Source organism: Heterodontus francisci, chromosome 36, assembly GCF_036365525.1.
Source record: "Heterodontus francisci isolate sHetFra1 chromosome 36, sHetFra1.hap1, whole genome shotgun sequence".
NCBI classification, from domain to species: Eukaryota; Metazoa; Chordata; class Chondrichthyes; order Heterodontiformes; family Heterodontidae; genus Heterodontus; species Heterodontus francisci.
The window spans coordinates 8,087,092-8,114,185 of record NC_090406.1 but is presented as its reverse complement, the minus strand read 5'-3'; the positions used below and the strand labels follow the sequence as shown (position 1 = coordinate 8,114,185).

Here is a 27,094-nt window from a genome sequence, read left to right as displayed (position 1 = left end):
ATGGTGAGTCATTGGGCACTAGTGGGCTTCAACCAGACCCCCAGGGATAAAGGGTGAAATAGCAGATGAATACAGCTGCAGAGGACTCATTTGAGGGCCTCGATGGGGTGGCATGCAGGAGAGCGCTGATGGACACCCAGATGCAGCATGCATTGGCTGGACTGCCAGGCTGCCTCCTGTCAGAATCAAGGATCAAGAAGGAGTCCAGCTCCAACTTGGAAGAGGGCATGGTGTGCAGTTTGCCCTCCCTATAGCCTCTGCTCCGTCTCCCTGTTGTGCTGCAGACCATGAGGCACTGCGACTGTCGCCCGCATTCCATGTGCAGCCTTTATGTGAACAGGTCACCCATTCCTCTGCCATCCCTGTGAGGATGTGGCAATGCTCTCTAGCAAATGCACCAAAACACCTCCAAAAAACACTCAGGATTACTTTCCAAAAGAAAAGGTTTCAGAAATTTTACTTACCTGCGATCAGGGTGCTGGTTATTTATATAAAGCTACTGCAAGGTCCATCTTGCTGTTTCACGATTATTTTTTCAAGAGTTGGCAGCACAGGTGTTGCCAGGACCCGCGTTACCCAATTTTGGTGTCCAGGAGTCACATCTCTGGGCTGTGTGATGTCAGGATAGTGTGGCGTTCACGTGTTTTGTTGAACACAATTGTGTTCAAATCCCACCATGGCCTGACTCCAACTTAGTTCTGTCACGTTCTCCAGCTCTATGACCCTCCGAGATCTCTGCGCTCCTCCAATTCTTGTGCATTTATCCACTTCTGTCATTCCACCATTGGCGGCTATGCCTTCAGCTGCCTCAGCCATAAGCTCTGGAATTCCCTCCCTAAACCCCTCCACCTCTCTATTACTCTTTCCTCCTTTAAAACGATCCTTAAAACCTGCCTCGTTTGGTCATTTTTCTTTGACTTAGGCCGGAATTTTACACCATCCCAACAAGCTGGATGGTGGCGTGGACGGGTGGTGGGCGGGTGGCGTAAAATGGAGTGGGAAGCACCGGGAGACACTCCCAACCCACTCCTGCCACTTTACACATGGCGGCGGTGGCAAATAACGGCCTGCCAACCCCAGGCCAATGAAAGCCCTTAAGTGGCCACTTAACGGCCACTTAAGGGTCGATTCCCGCCTCCACACAGATTTTACATGTGGCGGGCGTCCTGGAGCTGGGAGAAGCCCCCTAACGAAACCAGGTGGCTTCCAAGCATCCTGGGGTGACCCTCATGGTCGGCAACCTGTGCTCGATGGAGGGCCACCCCCGCAAACCCAACCAACCCCAAAGACACAGCACGGCCCCCCCCCCCCCCAACTCCGTCCCCCCAATCGACCACCCTTGCCCCGCTGGGGACTGACCGATTACCTCCGGCGAGGCAACCAAAACGTACCTTCCCTCTCGGCTCCCAGGCATCTTGTCTTCATGCTGGGCTGTAGTTCCAGCAGTGGCCACCACTCCCAGTAGCGCTGCTGGGACTATGAGCTGCTGGCCCGCTGATTGGCCGGCAGCTCTATTAGGTGAGACTTCCTCCCTCAAGAGGGTGCAAGTCCCCCCTCACACCAATGGAAGCCCGGTGACCCGCAAAATACGAGTCGGATCCCCAGGTGAGGCAGAAGCGAGTTCGCCACTGATCTTTCAGACGGTGACCGGCTCCCGTCCGCCTAGGGTAAAATTCCGGCCTTAGTATCAGGTCTGTCTGATTATGCCCCTCTTTGGAGCACCTTTGGACATTTTACTATGTTACAGGTGCTATATAAATGCAAATTGTTTGTAATTAATCAGAAACTCTGTGCAGAGCAGTGAAACATTAGTATGGTTCCAAACAGGGAGGTGTAATTACATAATTAGTTCAACAAGATCTGTGAGGGCTGAACAAAACCCAGGGAAATTAAATGCAGGCACTGTCAGGTGCTGCAGAATCGAGGAAAATATACACTGTGCAGTCCCTGGCATTGAAGGAGCCAAACGGAAAGCTGAAAGGAATTTACAAGTCTAAGCTGCCTTGATGATAAATAATTCAGACCAAAGCAAATCAGCAATCAACAATGCCAACAGAATGACAAACTGCACAGTGTAAACAGTAGAATGGTATCGTCCACTGGTCAGACTACACCCTCGAATACTGTTACTGGTTCTGGTCGCCAAGAAACAAGGGAGAGATATCCAAGCATTGGAGGCAGTTCAGCAAGGAGCCCACATCCAGCCCGATCAGGCCTCTCAATTATGCTGACAGGTGGCAGAAAACCTGCAGTTATTAGCCTGGAAATCAGGCGTCTTTGTGAAAGGTGAATTTATAGAGAGGCACAAGACTCCTAAACGAATGGGGAAAAAGGTAAAAATACATCTCTCATATTACTTTTGAGTCATGGAGTAAAACAGCAGGATGCAGGTTCAAACTACAGGCCTGATATCAGGAAATTTGTCTTTGCAAAGCGAGTGTGGAATTAATGTCAGATAAAGGAATGGCTAAAACACTGGAATCATTTAGGGGATAATTGGAGGAATATTGGGGTCCCTCCAGGATGGATGAATTAAGATGGGCCAAACGGTGAGAAGTGAACTGTCATCTTTTTCCACGATGGCAGTAAAGCTGTGAATCCCGATTTCTCGGTCCAGGTTTTCGCAATTAAGCGAGTTTACGATAATGAAGCATCTATTGTGTTTTAACACTTGTGTCATTCCTTGTCCCTCAGGGAGGCAGTTTTATTAAAATCTCTGTGCAGAGAGAACAGAAGGGAAGAAGGAAGGAGAAAAGCCTGTGCCAGCTTCAATAAAACAGTCTGATCAAAATTAGCATTTAAAAATGACATTTAAGGAAGGCAAACATTAAGTAATCTCTACAAGTTAAAGGCTGCATTGGAAAATTCTGGAGAATAAAGGTACTTTTTTTGTTTAATCTCATGGATATACAAATGAACATTTCAATGGGTGATTTTTAAAAGAAATTTTGCTGCTTGGTTTTTTAATGCTGACATGAATGGCTTTTAGTTCTAATTAACTTTTAAAACTCCTGCTTACGCCTTGTTGTGAATGCATTATTTTAATACAGCAAATAAATTGATGGGAATGAACAGGAATGGATTTGGAGCCTAGTTTAAAAAACAGTGGCCAATGAGTAGAAATAGAATGGCTAACACATCACACATGGAGCATATTTTTAGAAGGAAGAGTATAAAGGTACAATGCCGGGTAAATGATTGACAGGATATTTATGTGACTTTTACAAAAAAAATGGAATCAGCAAACACTTTGTTTTGGAGCAAGTTTCACCTTTATCTTCCCGTTGAACTGAATCTGTATCCAGCAGCTTTAGTTCTCAAATAATTTGTTTCTCTCTCAGCAGCTCAAGCCCCTAATTTGAAAGCAACTGTTGGGTTTATACAGGATATTGTCATATATCTCTATTACCCTTATGTGGGGTATTATAGGATATTGTCATGTATTCCTAATGCCCTTATGTTGAGGTGTTGTATGATATCCTTTATTACTAATACAAGTCCAAGGACGAGGAAACATTAAAATGTTTAGTTAACACTCTTTGCTAAATCAAATCAATCAGATCAGAAAACACTACCTCTTAATTGCAGTGTAAATAAGATATAGATACCAGAATTTTCCAAATGCAGCCTTTAAGTTGTAGAGATTGCTTATTGTTTGCTTTCCTTAAACGTCACTTTAAAAGATAAGATTACAACTTACAAAGCAGAGATTGCTTCAAGAGGTCGAAAGTATGTCGCCTTGACTACTTATGTTAGCTTCAGTAAGACTAGATCAAAAGTCCCCAGGGAGCTCCAGTGTCTGTATCTTTATTTGTTTAATTATGTCCTCCCCACTTGATGCCATTGTGTCAATGCATTCTAACTTTGTCTGATTAATCTCCCTTCAGCAAGTCTGTGCAATATCATCTGTTCACTCTCTAATGTGGAACTGTTGGTGTCAGTTATGGTTTTCTTCTTATCTCTTCCCAACACATTCATAACTCAAGCCCATTTTACATGAGTTCCGAAGAAGGGTCACTGACCCGAAACGTTAACTCTGCTTCTCTTTCCACAGATGCTGCCAGACCTGCTGAGTGATTCCAGCATTTCTTGTTTTTATTCCCATTTTACATTAACTGGCCCAGATTATATTAATGATTATGCTACAGGCCCCTTGTAGGATACACATAAGCGTCTAAGTGAATGAGTTAACTCTCTGCCAAATTTTCAAAGAATAATTCAGAACATAAAGTTTTAAAACTTGTTAATAGGTTTATGATACCGTAATCAGCATTATTAAACATGCTGACAACTATTTGATTTGATCATAACTGTGCCTACTATACATTGTGGTTATGGTACTCAACAGTAATCCAGAGGCCTGAACTAATAATCCGGAGACGTTCGTTCAAATCCCACCATGGCAGCTTCTGAATATGAATTGAGTTAATTAAATAAATCTGGAATAAAAAGTGACCATGAAGCTACAAGATTGTCGTAAAAAGCCAGTTAATTCACTAATGTCATTTAGGGAAGGAAACCTGCTGTCCTTAGCCAGTCTGGCCTTATCTCTGAAATGGCCCTGCAAACCACTCAGTTAAATCAAACTGCTAAAAATAAGAATAAAGCCAGGCCACAAAAAAGGTACACCCAGTCCAATTGACCTCCTCACTAATATCTGGGGACTTGTGTCTACAATGGGAGACCTGTTATACTCACAGAATCATATCTGTCAGCTAACATCCCAGACTGCTCCATCACCATCCCTGGGTATGCTCTATCCCACCACAGGACAAATCCACAAGTGGTGGCAGCACACTGGTATACAGTCAGGAGCATGTGGCTCTGGGAGTCCTCAACATTGACTCCTCCCTCAGCTGATGAATCAGTACTCCTCCATATTGAACACCACTTGGAAGAAGCACTGAAGGTAGGAAGGTCACAATGTACTTTGGGTGGGGGACTTCAATGTCCATCACTAACAGTGACTTGGTACAACTGTTGCTGACCGAGCTGGCCGAGTCCTGAACTGCCAGACTGGGCCTGCGGCAGGTGCTGAGAGAAGCAACAAGAAGGAAAAACCCACTTGGCCTCGTCCTCGCCAATCTACCTATCACAGATGCATCAGTCCATGATGGTAGGCGTGCCCATCACACAGTCTTTGTGCAGATGAAGTCTCATCACACTGAGGACACCCTCCATCGTGTTGTGTGGCACTACCACTATGGTAAATGGGACAGATTCAGAACAGATCTGGCAACTCACAACTGGGCATCCATGAGGTGCTGTGGGCTATCAGCAGCAGAATTGTATTCAACCACAATCTGTAACATCATGGCCTGGCATATCTCTCACTCTACTATTACTACCAAGCCAGGGATTCAACCCTGGTTCAATGAGGAATGTAAGAAGGCATGCCAGGAGCAGCACAAGGCATACCTAAAAATGAGATGCCAACCTGGTGAAGCTACAACAAAGGACTACATGCATGCTAAGCATGCAATAGACAAAGCTAAGCAATCCCACAACCAATGGATTAGATTAAAGCTCTGCAGTCCAGCCACATCCAGTCATGAATAGTGATGGACACTTAAACAACTAATGGGCAGTGCCTCCATGAATATCTTCCCCCTTCCAAACCAGCGACCTCTACCTCATAGAAGGACAAGGGCAGCAGATGCATGGAAACAACACCACCTGCAAGTTCCCTGCCAAGTCACACACCATCCTGATTTGGAACTATATCGCCGTTTCTTCACTGTCGCTGGGTCAGAATCCTGGAACTCCCTTCCTAACAGCACTGTGGGTGTACCTACCTCATATGGACGACAGAAGTTCAAGAAGACAGCTCACCACCAGCTTCTCAAGGGCAATTAGGGATGGGCAATAAATGCTGAATGAAAAAAAAAGAAAAAAATCCTCAATGATGGCGGAACTCAGCACATCAATGCAAAAAAGAAAAATTTGAAGCATTTGCAACCATCTTCAGTCACACGTGCCGAGTGGATAATCCATCTTGGCCTCCTCCTGGGATTCCCTGCATCACAGATGCCAGTCCTCAGACATTTCGATTCACTCCACGTAATATCAAGAAATGGCTGAAGGTACTGCACACTGCAAAGACTGTGAGCCCTGACAACATCCTGGTTCTAGTGTTGAAGGCTTGTACTCGAGAACTAGCCAAACTATTCCAGTATAACTACACCACTGCTGTTTATCTGACAATGTGGAAAATTGCCCAGGTATTTCTGGTCTACAAAAAGCAGAGCAAATCCAATCTGGCCAAGTACGATCCCATCAGCTGACTCTCAATCATCAGTAAAGTGATGGAAGGTATCATCGACACAATATTCCGCCTAAGTTGCGTAGCTGTGTGATTGCGCAGCAACCTAAACGTCCAGCGCAGGCCATGCACAATTCGGTCCTTTTAAATTACTGCACCTGTGTGGCCACGCAAAAATTTTTAAGGAGCTGTGCATTTAAACAAATCACCCATGGATTCCAAAAAAATTAGGGAAACGTTGCATCGACAATCAACCAAGTGGCATCACCTGCTCACTGATGCTAAGATTGGGTCCTGCCAGGACCATTCAGCTCCAGACCTCATTGCAGACTTGGTCCAGGCATTGACAAAAGGGCTGAATTCCAGAGTAAGGTGAAGGTGACTGTCCTTGATATCAATGCTGCATTTGACCGAGTATGGCATCAAGGAGCCTTAGTAAAACTGGAGTCAATGGTAATCAGGGGAAAACTCTTCACTGGTTGGAGCCATACGAGCATAAAGGAAGATGGTTGTGGTTGTTGGAGGTCAATCATCTGAGCTCCAGGACAACACTGCAGGAGTTCCTCAGGGTAGTGTTCTAGGCCCAACCAGCTTCAGCTGCTTCATCAATGACCTTCCCTCCATCATAAAGTCAAAAGTGGGATGTTCGTTGATGATTGTATAGTATTCAGCACCATTTGCGACTCCTCAGATGCTGAAGCAGTCTGTGCCCGCATGCAGCAAGACCTGGACAATATTTGGACTTGGGTTGATAAGAGACAAGTAACATTCATGCCACACATGTGTCAGGCAATGACCATCACAAACAAAAGAGACTCTAACCATCTCCCCTGGGCATTCAACAGCATTACCATTGTTGAATTCCCCCACTATCAACATCCTGTGGGGGTTACCATTGACCAAAAACTTAACTGGACCAGGCACGTAAATACTGTGGCTACAAGAGCAGGTCAGAGGTTGGGAATTCTGCAACGAGTAACTCACTTCCTGACTCCCCAAAGCCTGTCCACCATCTACAAAGCACAAATCAGGAGTGTGATGGAATACTCTCCACTTGCCTGGATGAGTATTGCTCCAACAACACTCAAGAAGCTTGACACTACCCAGGACAATGCAGCCCACATGATCAGCACCCCATCCACCGCCTTCAACATTCACTCCCATTCACCACCGATGCACAGTGGCAACAGTGTGTACCAACTGCAAAATGCACTGCAGCAACTCACCAAGACATCTTCATCAGCACCTTCCAAACCTGCGACCTCTACCACCTAGAAGGACAAGGGCAGCAAATGCATGGGAACACCACCACTTGCATGTTCCTTTCCAATCAGACACTAATCTGACTTGGAGCATACTGGCTGTTCCTCCGTCGTCACTGAGTCAAAATCCCGGAGCTGCCTCCCTAACAGCACTGTAGGAGTGCCATCACCATGCGGACTACAGTGGTTCAAGAAGACGGCTCACAATCACCTTCTCAAGGGCAGTAAGGGATGCCCTTGTTCTTCTAGGTGGTAGAGGTCGCAGGTTTGGAAGGTTCTGTCGTAGGAGGCTTGGCGGGTTGCTGCAATGCATCTTGTAGATGGACACACTGCTGCCCCTGTGCGTTGGTGGTGGAGGGAGTGAATGTTTGTGGATGGGGTGCCAATCAAGTGGGCTGCTTTGTCCTGGATGGTGTCAAGCTTCCTGAGTGTAGTTGTAGCTGCACCCATCCAAACAAGTAGAGTGTATTCCATCACATTCCTGACTTGTGTCTTGTAGATGCTGGACAGGCATTGGGGAGTCAGGAGGTGAGTTACTTGTTGCAGAATTCCCAGCCTCATGTAGCCACAGTATTTATATGGCTGTTCCAGTTAAGTTTTTGGTCAATGATAACTCCAGGATGTTGATAGCGGGGGATTCGGTGATGATATTAGTATAGTATCTGGTATGAGGAAATACGCATACAAATATAGCCTTGAAAAACTGGGTCTTTTTCTTATATCATGTTATGATCAGGTGAGGAGGGGGGTCTCAGGCTCCCCTTTCGCCCCTTCTCTGGTTTAGGTTGAGCCAGTAATGTTGTCTCCAGTCTAGTTAATGTTTCAGGTCTGTGACCTTTCATCAGCTCTGATGAAAGGTCTGTGACCTTTCATCAGCTCTGATGAAAGGTCACTGACCTGAAACGTTAACTCTGCTTCTCTCTCCACAGATGCTGCCGGACCTGCCGAGTATTTCCAGCACTCTCTGTTTTTATTTCAGATTTCCAGCATCTGCAGTATTTTGCTTTTATATTATTGTCTCCAGTCTACTCTGTTGATGTTTCACATGTAAATTGCAGGGGCCATCTTGGCTGCAAGCTTTTCTTTATTAAAAAAGTTATTTGTAAGAATCTCCAGAAAAGGTCTAAGGCAAAGTTCCAATTGATTACATTAACATTTTTCATTTGGCATGTAGGGTTTTCATGACACCTCTATACCACGCAGAATGAAATGCGGCAATGGGAGCATTTCTTTATGGGAGTGGAAAAGAAAACAAAGGAAAACACACATTCAGTTTTCACTCACTCTCATTCACTCATGAATCTTAGAATTGTTGCAGTTTGTCTTTTTTTTCTCTCTGAAGCAGCAAGGTTGATTTAATTGCCCTTTTTCCCCTTGAAATTTGACTGGGATGGTTATGTGTGGTCCAACGGGTTTAAAGTTTCTTTAGCTTCGATTTGCAATAACCTGGGGATGGGCATTCTAATAAATATGTGGTTGTTGGGGAAGTTTGTTGCCTGCAAATTTCCATGATTGTCTAGTGCAAGTTCTCCTGTATGCACAAGCTTTAACCCTCAGCTGTTGTTTCAGCAACATGTGGTTCTATCCCTTTATGTTCCAGTACCTTGCTAATTTCTCTCCCTATGGTGGTGTTGGGTAATGAATTGGTTTTAAGCCCCTGTGAGGTGTCTGAGATTTCCTCTGGGCCATTGTTCTTGCTGGAGTCTGAAGTGAAATTGTGGGATTTGATTGGCTTTGGGCTTGAGCCCTGATCATTGGATTCTGCAGTGGGTAGATCCACCCTGACCTCACTTTTAGTTTTCTGGTGAGTCATATAAGTGTTGTTCATATTAGGGTCTTTTTGTTTCCTTTTCCGTTTACTGTGGGGAGGGTGTCTTTGCTAATCTCCCCCATGTCCTCTAGGACATTCCTGCTCACAAGTATCTGTACAGATCCCACTGCACTCCCCTGCAGCACTTCGACTAGGTGAGGCATCATCCTCACTGTGGGTTTGCCTTTTTAGGACCTTTCTTTGTCTCTACAAGTGTCTGTAAATGCTGTTCGCAGCCTTGGTGGGGTGCTTTTTTGGCCTGCATTTGCGTAGGAGGGTGTGGGGTCTAAATTTTCCAATATCTCAGGATTGGCTGACTGGACAGAAGGTGCTTCCATTTGTGAATCCTCCCAGCCCTCCTTTAATCTTACCTCACACTCTTTTTCATTCCCTTCCTCCCTAACTGTCTGCCAGACCTGTGCCTGTCTGTCCCCTTTTGTTTTCGGCAGGGGTCCCTCACAATCCACCAGCTCTCTGCTGGGAGGGTTCCCCAAAAGCTGGTACAGGAATTAGGGGTGCAGATTTTACTGCAGTTTGGGGCTTCTCCTCAACCTGGAACATGGGGCAAGTTTTACAGAACTCCAACACATCCTTGGACAGTCAAACTGCTGTCTTATGCAGGTTTTGGTTTTTCGTACACCGACATGTATGAAATTGTATTACAATTGTAAGCTCGTGGGCCATTCTTAATATTTCTTTACGGTACCTTAGTGGCACCACTATCTGGTGAACCACTGTCCACCATTTGTCCTCAGATTTGTGAGGAGAACTCCACTTCCTCATCAGCACCTCATTCTTTACATTGCAGCAATCAGGGATTTCCTCTGCTTCAGTTTAGTTTGGGCAGCCTGTGCTAACTTCTCTAATACTGGGTTGGCATGTTGAGCCTCAACTAGGGGAGATTGGTTTAATCCATTCCTTGGGTCCTCTAAATCCCCAAAGATGTTTCAGACAACCAGACAGCATGGTCATTTATCTGCAGCACCAGTTCAGTCTGCCCTGAGGGAGCTGGTTTGACCATGGCCTGAGTCACTACACAATCAGGGGAACTGCAGGGGACCGTCTCCTGCCACTGCCCCATCTCTCTGACTTCCTGCGGACTCTCTACCACTACTGGGGAAGCTACCACTTTCACCCCCGCCAGATCATTACCTAGGAGCAGGTGGACCCCGTCCACAGGCAAACTAGGGACAACCCTCACAGTCACTGGTCCCGAAACTAGGTTGGACTCCAAGTGCACTCGATGTAAAGGTACGGGCGTACATCGCCCTTTGATACCATTCACTACCGCCCTCGCATTCGCTGCACTCACTGGGGGAAAGGTCATGCCTTTGCCCAGAAGAAAGGATCTGGTGGCCCCTGTACCTCTGTGTTACTCTCCCTTTAACACAAAATCCTGATAACCTTCAGGGATCTGGTTAAATTTTCCTGCACCCACAGCAGTATGTTTCCTGGGTCTTACTGCTGCTGCAGTTAAAGCCACAGCCTGCTGTGCTGTGCTTTCCATCAGGGCTCCTTCTCTTGCACTGGTTCAGTGTGCCCTGATTAGTCCTGCAGGTTTTCCCTGTAGTTTCCAGCAGTCTGCTCGGAGGTGACATGCCGTGTCACAATAGAAACACACAGGTCTCCGGGTCTCACCTCTGCTCTCAGCACTGTCTTTTTTGGTTTGAGGAGGGTCCCCTGTGTGTCCAGCTTTCCACTTTTGCCCAGGGCTGTTTGGGCTTCTATCACCCTCCCACCTCTTATCCTTTTCAGGGTTGTGGGGGTGACTAGGGAAGGTTTTTCCTTGGGGTACGGACTTATATATGAGAGCAAATCCATCAGCCAGGACTGTGGCTTGACTGGCCCTTTGAACCTTTCATTCCTCTACATGGGTTTTTATAGTAAGGGGAAGAGAGTTTTTAAATACTTTGAGAGGAATAACCTCTCTGAGATTTTCATATGTGGGCAGTACTTTAAGGACCCTTAACCACTGGTCAAAAGCCAGCTGCTTACTTCTTTCAAATTCGAGGTATGTTTAATCAGGCTGTTTCTGGAGGGTTTGGAATTTCTGACGGTACGCTTCCGGTACTAACTCATATGCCCCAGGGATAGCATTTTAAGTCAGTTCATACTCTGATGAACTTTCATCTGGCAACAGGGAATAAACCTCATGGGCTTTTCCTGTTAGCTTGCTTTGTAATTGTAAGGACCAGCTCTCAGCCAGCAATTTCAACCATCTTGCAAGCTTTTCAAATGTGACAAAAAATCCTTCCACATTTCCCTGATTGAACTTTGGGACCAACTGGGAGAACTTTAAGAGCTCAGCACACGGCCCTGAGCTAAGGGTAGCTTCCACACTGGCCGTGCTTTCACTGGGGTTACCATGTTGCCCCCTGGTTAATTCAAGCCGCCTTAGCTCCCTTTCCTCCTTCTCCTTCTGGAAAATTCTCTCTCTTACCCTGTCCTCTCTCTCCCTCTTTTTTCGTCTCTTCTCCCTGGAATACCAATTTGAATTTCCTCTATTCCAATTGCAAAGGTTACCCATCTGAGTCAGACTCTAACCCTGTCTCTGAATCCTCAGGTTTGAGTGAAAACTGGTTGGCCACAAGTCTTAGGATTTTGGATTTCTTAGCTTTTGCATGGAAAGTAATCCCAAGCTGCCCAGCTACATTTCTTAACTCTTCCATAAATAAGGCCTTTAACTTGTCCCAAGTTACTTCTCCCTGGCAGGGAGCAGCAAAACTACAAGGAAACCTGTATTGAAGTTTTTTTTTGATAAGTATCAATTTGGTTTCCCACTTCCAATTTCTCGTTTGTCTATGGGTTACATACGCGGACTAGAGCCCCAAATTTCTGTTACGGCCAGGCAAAGAGGGGGTCTCAGGCTCCCCTTTCGCCCCTTCTCTGGTTTGACCTTTTTTAACAGAGTGATTGAACTTACCACCTCGGTGAACATTTTATTCTGTTTGTCTAATGTAATTGCCAAAGAACCAATCAGACAGGTTGTCTTGGGTTTAAAGAAGAAAGATGTAAGTTTATTATTCTTAACGCTCTAAACCGGTTAAAATTACTAAAATATGCTGTGTACTCATACACACATTCACACGAGAGTCTCACACACACAAATAGATTACAGAGGGAAAACAGATTTGGTGGTTGGAGTAGACTCTGGAATAAATGGAATTTAAATACTGAATATGAGTCCCAGAATCCTCAGTTGAAATTGTAGTCCTGAAATTCTCACTGGGGCACGTACATGGTTGTGGGCTTGCTTCTCAGGCTCCAGAAGGCAGAATAGGGGTTTTTGGCCCTTGTCCTCTAGTTGCTGGCTGTGGCAGTCTGACTGGAGAGAGAGAGAGAGAGAGCTGCTCCCTTGATGGCTTACAGTTATTATCCTCTTGGAGAGGCAGGGATTAATCAAGAATAGTCAGCATGGCTTTGTCACGGGAGATCATGTCTAACAAACTTGATTGAATTTTTCGAGGAGGTGACTAGATGTGTAGATGAGGGTAAAGCAGTTGATGTAGTCTACATGGACTTCAGTAAGGCTTTTGATAAGATCCCGCATGGGAGATTGGTTAAGAAGGTAAGAGCCCATTGGATCCAGGGCAATTTGGCAAATTGGATCCAAATTGGCTTCATGGCAAAAGGCAGAGGGTGATGGTTGAGGGTTGTTTTGCGAGTGGAAGCCTGTGACCAGTGGTGTACCACAGGGATCGGTGCTGGGACCCTTGCTGTTTGTAGTGTACATTAATGATTTAGACGTGAATATAGGAGGTATGATCAGTAAGTTCACAGATGACATGTAAATTGGTGGTGTCGTAAATAGTGAGGAGGAAAGCCTTAGATTACAGGATGATATAGATAGGCTGGTAAGATGGGCAGAGCAATGGCAAATGGAATTTAATCCTGAGAAGTGTGAGGTGATTCATTTTGGGAGGACTAACAAGGCAAGGGAATATGCAATGGATGGTAGGACCCTAGGAAGTACAGAGGGACCTTGGTGTACTTGTCAATAGATCACTGAAGGCAGCAGCAAAGGTAGATAAGGTGGTTAGGAATGTAAATGGGATACTTGCCTTTATTAGCTGTGGCATAGAATATAAGAGCAGGGAGGTTATGATGGAGCTGTATAAAACATTAGTTAGGCCACAGCTGGAGTATTGTGTACAGTTCTGGTCTCCACACTATAGGAAGGATGTGATTGCACTGGAGAGGGTGCAGCGGAGATTCACCAGGATGTTGGCTGGGCTGGAGCATTTCAACTATGAAGGGAGACTGGATAGGCTAGAGTTGTTTTCCTTAGAGCAGAGAAGGCTGAAGGGGGACATGATTGAGGTATACAAAATTATGGGGGGCATTGATAGGATAGATAGGAAGAAACTTTTTCCCTTAGTGGAGGTGTCAATAACCAGAGGCATAGATTTAAAGTAAGGGCAAGAGGTTTAGAGGGGATTTGAAGAAAAATGTTTTCACCCAGAGGTTGGTTGGAGTCTGGAACACACTGCCTGAAGAGGTGGTAGAGGCAGGAACCCTCACAACATTTAAAAAGTATTTATATGAGCACTTGAAAAGCCATAGCATACCAGGCTAGGGGACAAGCATTGGAAAATGGGATTCGAATAGATAGGTGCTTGATGGCAGCACAGACATGATGGGCCGAAGGGCCTGTTTCTGAACTGTACAACTCTATGACTCTATGACTCCTCCTGCTTTCTGACTCTCAAAAACTCATAGTCTCCCCAGAGCTGCACAAGAAGTCACATGACATTAACAAACCTCTTTTTGGTGTTAATGAATCTTCGTTGAGATTCAAGGCGCCACACCTGAAGCTGTTCAGTCACACTGGGAGGGGTTTGGCTCTTTCAAAGTTAATGGTGTCGATGGCTCCTGATGACCGTGTTGATAAAGCCATTTCAGGTAAGTTAATCAGAGAGCACCCCAATATTCTGGCTAGGTTGAGCTAGTCATGTTGTCTCCAGTCTACTCTGTTGGTGTTTCATATGTAAATTGCCAGGGCCATCTTGGCTGCCAGCTTATCTTTTAAAAAAAAGTTATTTGCATGAATCACCAGTAAAAGTCTAAGGGAAGGTTCCAACCGATGAAATTAATATGTCCCATTTGGCATGTAGGGTTTTCATGACAATCGGAACAGAGAAATTATTGGGTGATTTGATAAAAGTGTTTAAAATTATGAAGGGTTAGGACAAAGTAGATAGAAGCAGACTCTTACCAAAATGAGGGTGCACTTATATAAGATTAAATGTAAGAACATATAAACATACGAATTAGGAGTAGAAGTAGGCCATTCAGCCCCTTGAGCCTGCTCCGCCATTCAATAAGCTCATGGCTGATCTGTTTGTGTTTCGGATTCCACACTCCCATCTATCCCCGATAACCCGCGATTCCCTTGCCTAACAAGAATCTATCTACCTCTGCCTTAAAAATATTCAATGTCCCCGCCTCCCCCAGCTTCTGAGGCAGAGAGTCCCAAAGCCGCACAAAGTTCTGACAGAAAAAAATTTCTCCATCTCTGTCCTAAAAGGGCAACCCCTAATTTTAAAACAATGCTCCCTAGTTCTGGACTCACCCACAAGAGGAAACATCCTCTCCACACCCACCTTGTCTAGACGATACAGGATCTTATAAACTTCAATCAAGTCTTTCCTCACTCTTCTAAACTCCGGTGAAAACAAGCCCAGTCTGTCCAACCTTTCCTCATAAGACAACCCACTCATTCCAGGTATCAATCTAATAAACCTCCTCTGAACCACCTCCAACACATTTACATCCTTCCTTAAATAAGGAGACCAAAACTTCACACAGTATTTGAGATGTGGTCTCACCAATGCGCTGCATAACTGAAGCATAACATCCTTACTTTTATTTTCAATTCCTCTCGTAATAAAGGATAGCCATTAGCCTTCTTTATCACATGCAGTACCTGCATACTAACTTTTTGTGACTCCTGCACGAGAACAGCGAGATCCCTCTGCACTTCGGAATTCTGCAGTCATTCTCCGTTTAAGTAATACTCGTTTTCTTTATTCTTCCTGCCAAAGTGAACAGCTTCACATTTTCCCACATTATACTCCATCTGCCAGAATTTTTCCTACTCACTCAACCTATCTATATCGGTCTGCAACCTCCTTATGTCCTCTTCACAACATACTTTCCTACCTATCTTTGTGTCATCTGCAAATTCAGCTACCGTTCCATCGCTCCCCTCATCTAAGTCATTGATATAAATTGTAAAAGGTTGAGGCCCCAGGACAGACCCCTGCGGGACTCCACTAGTCACATCCTGCCAATCAGAAAAGGACCCATTTATGCATACTCTCTATTTTCTGCCAGCCAGCCAATCTTCTATCCATGCTAATATGTTACCCCTACACCATGAGCTCCTACTTTGCGCAATAACCTTTTATGTGGCACCTTGTCAAATGCCTTCTGGAAATCCAAGTACACTACGCCAATGGGCTACCCTTTATCCACAGCTCGTTACTCCTACAAAGATTGGTTAAACATGATTTTCCTTTCACAAAACCATGCTGACTATTCCTGATTACCTTGAGTTTTTCTCAGTGCCCAACCACAACCTCCTTAATGATTGATTCTAACACCTTCCCCACGACAGACGTCAAGTTAACTGGCCTATAGTTACCTGTTTTCTGCCTCCTCCCCCATTCTCGAATAGAGGGGGTATTTAATTTAAATTTTTTATTTATTTAGAGATACAGCACTGAAACAGGCTCTTCGGCCCACCGAGTCTGTGCCGACCAACAACCACCCATTTATACTAACCCTACAGTAATCCCATATTCCCTACCACCTACCTACACTAGGGGCAATTTACAACAGTCAATTTACCTATCACCTGCAAGTCTTTGGCGATTGGAGAAAACCGGAGCACCCGGCGAAAACCCACGCGGTCACAAGGAGAACTTGCAAACTCCGCACAGGCAGTACCCAGAATCAAACCTGGGTCCCTGGAGCTGTGAAGCTGTGGTGCTAACCACTGCGTCACTTTGCTACTTTCCAGTCTGATGGAACCTTACCAGAATCTAACGAATTTTAAAAAATGAACACCAACGCATCTACTACCTCATTAGCCACTTCTTTTAAGACCCTAGGATGAAGTCTATCAGGACCTGGGGACTTGTCAGCCCACAGCTCCATTAGTTTGGTCAGTATCACTTCCCTGGTGATTGTAATTTTACCAAGTTTCTCTCTTCCTTCCACCTCCTGATTTACTGCTGTTGCTGGAGTGTTTTTGCAGTGAAGAGACAAACATCTGATTTGTGTGTTCTACCCTATTTACCATCTGCATTGCTAACTTCAATGCTGCTGCAAATAAGTTACTGATCAGCCGTGCTACAAAAACTTTGTAGCTATACATTCTTTTTCCCTCCTTGACTAAATAGCACTCCAACGCAGCAATTAGATTGTAAATTTTTAACCAATATTTACTCTTCAATATTCAGGTATTCACCACTAGCTGTACTTTGCACATGTTGGTTTATAAATAGTACCTGATATCATTGGGGAACAAAAAGCAATTGAAAACAAAACTGAAATTATCACCTTCCTCCTTACCAATCCTGGACACCATTACCCTGCAATTCCTGCAGCAAAGCATCGGAAGAATGAATCAGAGCAGTGATGTATATAAGTAAAGCTGTGTGTTATGCGCGTTATGTTGCTATCATCAACATTTATCAAGTGACCATTCATCAGTCACCCAGTAGCAAGTGTTTCATGGAAGGTTGGAAAACAAATAGAAACAGTCACCAATCTGTAATTGAAGAAGAAAGAATGAAAGACTTGTATTTCTATAGCACCTTTCCCAAGCTCGTAACTGCTCAAGGTGCTTTACAACCAATGAAGTATTAATATTTATAGTGTCTTTAATATAATTAAATGTCCCAAGGTGCTTCACAGGAGCATTATAAAATAAAACATGACACTGAGTCAGGTAAGGAGATATTAAGTCAGGTGGTCAAAAGTTTGGTCAGAGAGGCTAGTTTTAAGGCGTGTCTTAAAGGAGGAAAGCGAGGTGGAGAGGTGTAGGGAGGGAATTCCAGGGCCTAGGCAGTTGAAGGTGTGGCCACTAATGGTGAAGCGATTAAAATCGGGGATACTCAGGAGGCCAAAATTCAATGAGTGCAGTATTTTGGAGGGTTGTAGGGCTGGAGGAGATTACAGAGATAGGGAGGGGCAAGGCCATGGAGGGATTTGAAAACAAGGATGAGAATTTTAAAATCAAAGCGTTGATTTACCAGGAGCTAATGGAGGTCAACGAGCACAGGGGTGAGAGGGGAATGAGACTTGGTACGAGTTAATACACAGGCAGCAGAGTTTTGGATGACCTCAGGTTTACAGAGGGTAGAATGTGGGAGCCCAGCCAGGAGCGTGTTGGAATAGTCAAGTAACAAACGCTTGAATGAGTGTGGTCACTGTTGTAAGATAGGAAAAGCAGCAGCCAATTTGTGCACAGCAAGCTCCCACAAACAAATATATGATAATGACCAGATAATCTGTTTTAGTAATTTTGGTTGAGGGATAAATATTGGCTAGGACACCAGGGAGAACTCCCTTGATCTTCTTCGAAATAGTGGCCCTGGGATCATTTACGGTCACCTGAGAGGACAGACGGGGCCTCGTTTTAACGCCTGATCCAAAAGGCAGCACCTCTGACAGTGTAGCACTCACTCAATATTGCATTGGGAGTATCAGCCTAAATATTGAACATATTTCCTTCATCATTACTTATAAGTAGGGTTATATTATAGCGCTGGGATTGGCACCAAGAGTGGGATGGATTATACCTGGTTAAGTTAGGGCTAGCTACACAGAGGTGGTCGCGTTGTGAGGATATTCGAGGGCCGCTCTTCTGCTCGGGAGATATTATTTGGTCATTTCCATGGGGAGACAAATTCTCTGGAACCTTCTTTCGTATCACTTATGGGTGAAACCGCAAACGTCCCATATTAACTGGAATTTAGAAAAATGAGAGGTGATCTCATTGAAACAAAGTTTTTTGAGAGTTTGACAGGGTAGATGCTGAGAGGCTGTTTCCCCTTGACTGGAGTGTCTCGAACCAGGGACCTAGTCTCCGGTTAAGGGGTCAGCCATATAGAACTGAGAAAATGAGAAATTTCTTCATTCAGAGGGTTGTAAATCGTTGGAATTCTCTTCCCCAGAACACTGTGGATGCTATATTCAAGGCTTGAGATTGAGAGATTTTTGGCCACTGAAGGATATGGGGAGAAGGCAGGAAACTGGAATTGAGGTAGAAGATCAGCCATGATTTTATTAAATGGCATGGAGCAAGCTTAACGGGCCTACTCCTGCTGTTACATCTTCTTGTTGTTTTCTGGTTCCCAGACGTTGGAAATAATCACACTTTAAACTTGGAAAGGCTTGAACTTTTCATTTAATTGTTCAGCCACCATGCTGCCTGCTGTAGGACTGGTGAGACTGGTTTTGTGCTACATATCCCATGACTCTCCAGTGCAGTCGTGAATGTGGCCCCACTGGAACACTTACATATAACAACTGGTTCTTAGCTAATTAGTTCCTAGCACTTTACAGATAGTACAAAGAACAGTACAGCACAGGAACAGGCCATTAGGCCCTCCAAGCCTGCGCCGATCTTGATGCCTGTCTAAACTAAAACATTCTGCACTTCCGGGGTCCGTATCCCTCTATTCCCATCCTATTCATGTATTTGTCAAGATGCCTCTTAAACGTCGTTATCGTACCTGCTTCCACCACCTCCCCTGGCAGCAAGTTCCAGGCACTCACCATCCTCTGTGTAAAGAACTGGCCTCGCACATCCCCTCTAAACTTTGCCCCTTGCACCATAAACCAATGTCCCCTAGTAACTGACTCTTCCACCCTGGGAAAAAGCTTCTGACTATCCACTCTGTCCATGCCACTCATAACTTTGTAAACCTCTATCATGTTGCCCCTCCACCTCCGTCATTCCAGTGAAAACAATCCGAATTTATCCAGCCTCTCCTCATAGCTAATACCCTCCAGACCAGGCAACATCCTGGTAAACTTCTTCTGTACCCTCTCCAAAGCCTCCATATCCTTCTGGTAGTGTGGCGATCAAAATTGCACGCAATATTCTAAGTGTGGCCTAACTAAGGTTCTGTACAGCTGCAGCATGACTTGCCAATTTTTATACTCTATGCCCTGACCGATGAAGGCAAGCATGCCGTATGCCTTCTTGACTACCTTATCCATTTGCGTTGCCACTTTCAGTGACCTGTGGACCTGTACGCCCAGATCTCTCTGCCTGTCAATACTCCTAAGGGTTCTGCCATTTACTGTATACTTCCCACCTGCATTAGATCTTCCAAAATGCATTACCTCACATTTGTCCGGATTAAACTCCATCTGCCATTTCTCCGCCCAAGTCTCCAACCGATCTATATCCTGCTGTATCCTCTGACAATCCTCATCACTATCTGCAACTCCACCAACCTTTGTGTCGTCCGCAAACTTATTAATCAGAGCAGCTACATTTTCCTCCAAATCATTTATATATACTACAAACAGCAAAGGTCCCAGCACAGATCCCTGCGGAACACCACTAGTCACAGCCTTCCATTCAGGAAAGCACCCTTCCACTACTACCCTCTGTCTTCTGTGACCGAGCCAGTTCTGTATCCATCTTGTCAGCTCACCTCTGATCCCGTGTGACTTCACCTTTTGTACCAGTCTGCCATGAGGGACCTTGTCAAAGGCTTTACTGAAGTCCATGTAGACAACATCCACTGCCCTTCCTTCATCAATCATCTTCGTCACTTCCTCAAAAAACTCAATCAAGTTAGCGAGACACGACCTCCCCTTCACAAAACCATGCTGCCTCTCGCTAATAAGTTCATTTGTTTCCAAATGGGAGTAAATCCTGTCCCGAAGAATCCTCTCTAATAATATCCCTACCACTGACGTAAGGCTCACCGGCCTATAATTTCCTGGATTATCCTTGCTACCCTTCTTAAACAAAGGAACAACATTGACTAGTCTCCAGTCCTCTGGGACCTCACCTGTAGCCAATGAGGATACAAAGATTTCTGTCAAGGCCCCAGCAATTTCCTCCCTTGCATCCCTCAGTATTCTGGTGTAGATCCCATCAGGCCCTGGGGACTTATCTACCTTAATGCTTTGCAAGACGCCCAACACCTCCTCCTTTTTGATATCGACATGACCGAGACTATCTACACTCCCTTGTATAACAATATATAACATCCCTCTTTCTTTAAAACATAATGCTGAAGTGATTTATGACTTTAACCCTTTATAGGGACTAAACCAAATCAGAAGTACATCCCTCTGAATCTCCTCTAATTAAGTTCAAACCAAACAAATTCTTATAGACACTTATTTGGGTCCAAAGAATTGAACTAGTTTTCCCTCAAAGGAAGAAAACTAACAGAGAATATTACCATCTTTTGGATAGCCTATTTTTAATAATTATGGATAAGTCATAAATATCCCAGATATTATAAGGGCCTGGGAATCTCTCCTCAATATGTATCTCTCCACCTAAAGAGACACAGAGAGGGGGTTCTTGTAGTTGTATACAGAATTCCACATGAGACGATTTATAAACTTTTATATATCTATTAAAGAATTTAACATGCAATACACCTTTAAGTGGATAAGTATATCACAATATCAAATATACTAAGAAATGTAACACATATTCTTATTTCTAACACAGAATCCAAACGCTTAACCTTGCCAATTGTACAGCAAAATATCTTAGACTATCCATCAAAATGTAAAGTAAACATTTATCTTAAATTTCCCATGCATACCATGGGGTGAGATTAAATGATTACTTTTCATCTGTGTTCACTATGGAGAAGGACGATGTAGGTGTAGAGATCAGGGAGGGGGATTGCGATAACAAATTAGCATTGAAAGGGAGGAGGTATCAGTGGTTTTAGCAGTCTTAAAAGTGGATAAATCCCCAGGCCCAGATGAGATGTATCCCAGGCTGTTATATGAGGCAAGGGAGGAGATAGTAGGGGATCTGACACAAATTTTCAAATCCTCTGTGGCCACAGGAGAGGTGCCAGAGGACTGGAGGACAGCGAATGTGGTACTATTATTCAAGAAGGGTAGCAGGGATAAACCAGGTAATTACAGGCCAGTGAGTCTAACATCAATGGTTGGGAAACTATTGGAAAAATTTCTGAGGGACAGGATTAATCTCTACTCGGAGGGGCAGGGATTAATGAAGGATAGTCAGCATGGCATTTGTCAGGGGGAGATCATGTCTAACAAACTTGATTGAATTTTTCAAGCAGCTGAATGGCAGGGCAGACTTGAGGGGCTGAGTGGCCTACTCTTGCTCCTATTTCTTATGTTCTTATGTAGTCTACATGGACTTCATAAGGCTTTTGATAAAGGCCCGCATGGGAGATTGGTCAAGAAAGTAACAGCCTATGGGATCCAGGGCAATTTATCAAATTGGATCCTAAAATAACTTAGTGGCAGGTACAAGAGGGACCATAGCAAGTTTGAGGGACATTTGTCTACTTGTCCATAGATCACTGAAGGCAGCAGCACAGGTAAATAAGGTGGCTTAGAAGGCATATGGGATACTTGCCTTTATTAACCAAGGCATAGAATAAAAGAGCAGGGAAGTTATGATATAGCTGTATAAAATGCTAGTTAGGCCACAGCTGGAGTACTGTGTACAGTTCTGGGCACCACACTGTGATTGCACTGGAGAGGGTGCTGAGGAGATTCACCAGGATGTTGCCTGGGCTGGAGCATTTCAGCTACGAAGATATACTGGATAGGCTAGGGTTGTTTTCCTTAGAGCAGAGAAGGCTGAGGGGGGATGTGAGGTATACAAAATTATGAGGGGCATTGATAGGATAGAAAGGAAGAAATGTTTTCCCTTAGCGGAAGGATCAATAACAAGGAGGGCATAGTTTAAGGTAAGGGGCAAGAGGTTTAGAGGGGATTTGAGGAAAAATGTTTTCACCCAGAGGGCGGTTGGAATCTGGAACACACTGCCTGAAGGGGCAGGAACTCTCACAACATTTAAGAAGTATTTAGATGAGCACTTGAAACGCCATAGCATACAAGGCTACGGTCCATGTGTTGGAAAATGGGATTAGAATAGATAGGCTTGATGAACATGGTGGGCTGAAGGGCCTGTTTCTGTGCTGAATGACTCCATGACTCTAATGGCCCTCTGGGCCTGGCTGTGAGAGTCCGTTCTGAAGTGGACATACTCACTGGCCCTCTGGTGCAGAGCATTGGTGATCTCCCTGATGCAGCGGTGCATTGCTGACTGTGTGACCCCACAGAGGTCTCCAGTGGGCCTCTTAAATGGTGCAGAGACGTCAGGCTTGAGAACCGCTGCCACTATGAGGAACAAAGGGCATGGGATGTCCACTGGAGCCCATGGGCTGCAGGTCATCCTTGAGTCGGGCATAGTGACGTGTCACCACCCTCTCTACACGTGCAATCGCCTCTGACACTGGTGCTCTGACATCTGATGGCATGTCATGTGGGCCTGTAGATGTACAGCAATTGTAATGGTGAGCCCCCTTTGGGGGCTGCTGCTCACTACCGGGGGCCTCTACTTCCATTGCACCTGCCAGTCGATATTGCCTCTGGTGCATACGGATCCTCACGAGCAGAGGATCACACAATGGAAGTTGAGCCATATCTATTTCCATGCGATAAATAAACTTGAACCCTTCATGTATTTGAAGGTTCCTAACTGGGCATGGATTGGTGTTGACGGGTACATCAGCTGATTTCCTGGATCAACTATGTGGCGTGCCATAGCATTGCCCATCTTGGCCAACACTCAGAGTGGCACAGCATGACCACATGAAGATCCTACCAGATGAATCGATTGCCCCCACCATCCATATAACCTTAATGCTCCTGCCCTTTCTGGCACCCTCCCCACACAAAGGGCGCCTAAGGTACCATTGCTCCTTCACAAACACAAACAAACACAGTGCGTACACTGTTAACGGAGGGATGGTACACAATACCTCCCTTCATGCCAGCAGAGAGCTTTCCCTCCGGTAATCTCAGACCAGCCCCCCCTTTAACAATGCAGAGACCCGTGTATCCCCCCCTCCCTCCTCCCTTGCAGTATGTAGCGTGGGACCCCTGTAATGCCCCCCTCCCTCCTCCCTTTAAGAATGGAGAGTGAGACCCGTGTATCCCCCCTCCCTCCTCCTTTAAGAATGCAGAGTGAGACCCCTGTGTATCCCCCTCTCCCTTTCAGAATGGAGAGTGAGACCCCTGTGTATCCCCCACTCCCTCCTCCTTTAAGAATGCAGAGTGAGACCCCTGTGTATCCCCCCCTCCATTATCCTTTAAGAATGCAGAGTGAGACCCCTGTGTATCCCCCACTCCCTCCTCCTTTAAGAATGCAGAGTGAGACCCCTGTGTATCCCCCTCTCCCTGCTCCTTTAAGAATGCAGTGAGACCCCTGTGTATCCTCCCCTCCCTCCTCCTTTAAGAATGCAGAGTGGGACCCCTGTGTATCCCCCTCTCCCTGCTCCTTTAAGAATGCAGTGAGACCCCTGTGTATCCCCCTCTCCCTGCTCCTTTAAGAATGCAGTGAGACCCCTGTGTATCCCCCCTCCCTCCTCCTTTAAGAATGCAGAATGAGACCCCTGTGTATCCCCCTCTCCCTCCTCCCTTTAAGAATGGAGAGTGAGACCCCTGTGTATCCCCCCTCCCTCCTCCTTTAAGAATGCAGAGTGAGACCCCTGTGTATCCCCCTCTCCCTTTCAGAATGGAGAGTGAGACCCCTGTGTATCCCCCACTCCCTCCTCCTTTAAGAATGCAGAGTGAGACCCCTGTGTATCCCCCTCTCCCTGCTCCTTTAAGAATGCAGTGAGACCCCTGTGTATCCCCCTCTCCCTGCTCCTTTAAGAATGTAGTGAGACCCCTGTGTATCCCCCTCTCCCTCCTCCTTTAAGAATGCAGAGTGGGACCCCTGTGTATCCCCCTCTCCCTGCTCCTTTAAGAATGCAGTGAGACCCCTGTGTATCCTCCCCTCCCTCCTCCTTTAAGAATGCAGAGTGGGACCCCTGTGTATCCCCCTCTCCCTGCTCCTTTAAGAATGCAGTGAGACCCCTGTGTATCCCCCTCTCCCTGCTCCTTTAAGAATGCAGTGAGACCCCTGTGTATCCCCCCCTCCCTCCTCCTTTAAGAATGCAGAATGAGACCCCTGTGTATCCCCCCCTCCCTCCTCCTTTAAGAATGCAGTGAGACCCCTGTGTATCCCCCTCTCCCTGCTCCTTTAAGAATGCAGAGTGGGACCCCTGTGTATCCCCCTCTCCCTCCTCCTTTAAGAATGCAGAATGAGACCCCTGAAAAGAAATGTACCTTCTGCCGTGAAACATTCTGCCTCTGTGGACCCACCGTCTTTTCAAATTTTGAATGGGACGGCACTTGATGGCCGCCCATTCAGCAAAAAATCAGGAAGTGTCAATGGAGAGCTGGCGTCCTGCATAATCAGCAAAGGTAAGTACCATTTACCATATGCTAATTGTGGTGTTGCTGCCGTGCGGCGGGGAGCTGCACCAAGGTCCCCCCGCCACCGGTAATTTGCTGCGAGCCCTTCTCGACGTCGCAGGTTGAGGTGGGTCTCTCTCCGCAGGATTTTCCCGGCCTCCATGCCGTGAACTGTGCTTCGAGGGACCGGTAAAATTCAGCTCCTCATCTTTGCTGGTCTCATCTCTAATTTGGCTCAGTGTCGGTAATGTTATGTTCACTAGGTGATGAATCTTTATATCTAGATCTTCTATCTCATGTTTCTCCTATGGTGATAATTGAGATAGGGTGTCTGCCAGGACCATTTCTCTTCCTGGCTTATATTTCAGAATGCAATTGTAACTCTGAAGCCTCAAGTGTAACCTCTGTATTCTTGCTGGTGCTTTCCATACATTTTTCTTGTAGATCTGCTCCAGTGGACGATGATCACTCTCCAATGTGAACATCCTCCCATTGAGATATGTGTGGAACTTCTCACATCCATACATGACTGCCAAAAGCTCTCTCTCTATGTTGGCATATCTTGCCTCAGCAGATGTTAGAGCTTTGGACGCAAATGCTATTGGCTTTCCCTCTTGTACCAGGGCTGCTCCCAGTACTTTTGTGGAAGCATCTACTTGCAGAGTGACAGCTTTATTTCTGTTGTAGTATGACAGACTTGTCTCCTTGCATACTACTTTTTTGAGTTTGTTGAAACCCCTATCGTGTGACTCTGACCACAGGTACTCTGCATCTTCTTTCATCAGCTTCTGCAAGTTTGCTGTGTATTCCAACATGTGCGGAATAAAGGAGCTCATGTATTGTATCAAACCAAGGAAACTTCTCAACTCTCTATCTCTTGTGCTTCCACCCCAGAGATGGCTGAGATTCTTTCAGGACTCAGCTTGACTCCGTCAGGTGTGTACACCATTCCGAAGAGCTGGCATTCTGTCACTTTTACAATGCATTTGTCTGCGTTTAGCTTAATCCCAGCTTTCCTGGTTCTCTCCATGGCTTCATGTAGATGGTTGCCATGATCTTTTCCATCTACACCATATATCTGTATAGTATCAGCTATGCCGACTGCTCCAAAAGGTAAACACAGGAATTTGTACCGTCCAAAGGGTGTGTTGAATGTTGTCAGTGAAGATTCTGCATTGAGCTTCATATTCCAGTATCCATTTCTGGCATCAAGCTTGCTGAAAACATTTGCCCCTGCCATTGCTGGTGTGATTTTCTTCCAATGTTGGAATAGGGTCTCTCTTTATTACATGGTTAAGATCCTAGAGATCAGGCAAATTCTTTTGTCCATTTGTCTTCTCTCTCACCACGTTGGAATTTACCTAATCTGTAGGCTCTGTGACCTTTTCTTCCATTTCTTGGAGCTCTCTTTCAAGCTTTCCTTTTAGTTCTACTGGTACTTTATGTGGGGGATGAATCACTGGTTTCATCGCTGGGTCAATAGTGATGTGATATTCAAAATCTTCAAAGCGTCCAACTGTCTCATTAAAACACTCTGGGTATATTTGTACCAGATCTTCTTTGCTTCTGATTGGAGGGTCCTTTTCAACCCTTAGTGTCGCCTCTTTCACCTCATGGTTTACTGAGATAACCTGCAGCTCTTCACAACTGCTCAACCCCAGGATAGCAGGACCATCTGTTTCTGTGACGTAGAACATAGGGTTAACATCTTTTCCGTTGTGTGTCCCTCTGATTTGGGTTGTTCCAAGCTGTCGAATCTCAGTTTCCCCATCTCCGTTGTGTGTCCTTCTGATTTGGGTTGTTCCTAGCTGTCGAATCTCAGTTTCCCCATCTCCGTTGTGTGTCCTTCTGATTTGGGTTGTTCCTAGCTGTCGAATCTCAGTTTCCCCATATGCTGTTTGCATGACGTTGTTTGGTTTCAGAGCACGTTCCCTTGGATAACCATTTTTCTCCAAATTTTCAGAAAAGATCTGCTGGTATGGTCTGAGTGGGATGATGTTACTCTGCGCTCCATTATCAGTCTTCACCTTCAGCTTTGTCGTTGTGGGTTTATTTCTCAGCCTCTTCCTGATCTGAATGGTTGTGTGAATTTCTCTTCTCTGGGAACTGTTACATCCAGACATTTTGTGCAATTGTTGGTTCCTATGTCGATCATGTTCTAAATGCATTGTCATCTTCCAGGGTATGGATGTTTCAGTTTCTTTCACTACTCATTCGCCCTGTTACTCTGGCTCTGGTCACTTGTCTACCACC

General features: G+C 45.3%; 1 protein-coding gene across 1 annotated transcript in view; it reads left to right on the top strand.

Annotated features, from left to right (window-relative positions):
* LOC137351560 (N-acetyllactosaminide beta-1,3-N-acetylglucosaminyltransferase 3-like) overlaps positions 1-27,094 on the top strand; it is a 74,203-nt gene that overhangs the window by 14,102 nt on the left and 33,007 nt on the right. The window contains 1 exon segment of the mRNA XM_068016086.1: positions 2,695-2,880. The gene's annotated coding sequence lies outside the window, so the exon portion shown is untranslated.